The sequence below is a fragment of the Morus notabilis genome, unplaced genomic scaffold (assembly GCF_000414095.1).
Source record: "Morus notabilis unplaced genomic scaffold, ASM41409v2 Scaffold9818, whole genome shotgun sequence".
Taxonomy (NCBI): Eukaryota; Viridiplantae; Streptophyta; class Magnoliopsida; order Rosales; family Moraceae; genus Morus; species Morus notabilis.
In genome coordinates, this window is record NW_010358909.1 from 1 (window position 1) to 816 (window position 816).

Consider the following 816-nt stretch of genomic DNA (forward strand, 5'->3'; position numbering starts at 1 on the left):
GTTAAACACTGCTCACTGACTATTAATAAAAGGTGAGTCCTACAATATGAAACCCGCATGTGGAGCCTACATTCTATTGGTGACTATACTTAGCCCGGTGGTGCTTCCAAATATTTTTTAGTGATAAAATGTGATAATCTTACTTACCAGGTATAGGTGCCACGTCATCTCCTTGATGGAGAACCCACGCAAGTGCAAGTTGTGCAGGGGTGCATCCATGTTTTCCAGCCAACTTCTCCAGTTCAGTATACAAAATCTTGTTTTTCTCTAAATTTTCCCCTCGAAACCGAGGATTTATTTCCTATATTAACGAAAACAAAAATAAAATGTAATAAAATCAGTTTGATCTTTATATATTGCTTACTTATAATTAACATAATTCGAGTGCCTTACCAGGAAACTATTTGCAGGCACACCCTCAACAACTGCTCTGCCACCAAAAAATCCGCGGCCAAGAGGGCTATATGGGACTATCCCTATTCCAAGTTCCCTGTAAATTAATTAACATTTAATGTAATTTAAAATACATGAAATTAATTTGATAGTTGTGAACTAAATGTATGGTTTAAAAACCAAAGGTCTCGTTTATTTTATCGATTCGAGTTTTCAATTTTAAGTTTCTACAGTTAAAAACTCTCAGAAAATGTCATATCTAACTTTTTCTGCTATAATTAAAAATTCTCCGAAAATATCACATCTCAACTCGAATTAAAAACTCAAATCCGCGAAGTAAATGAGACCAAAGTTTTGTACTCTTTCTTTTCGAAACTTTTGTTCTAAAAATCTTGAGATTACCGGCAAAGCGGGACGATTTCT

The 816-nt window shown here is 34.7% G+C and overlaps 1 long non-coding RNA gene across 1 annotated transcript; it reads right to left on the reverse strand.

Moving 5' to 3' along the window:
* Positions 1-266: 266 nt before the first annotated feature.
* LOC112090706 lies at positions 267-816 on the reverse strand. Its single transcript, XR_002901775.1, has 3 exons — positions 796-816; positions 394-490; positions 267-301 (listed from the first exon to the last, which is right to left on the reverse strand). It is a non-coding gene; the product is annotated as an uncharacterized LOC112090706 (long non-coding RNA).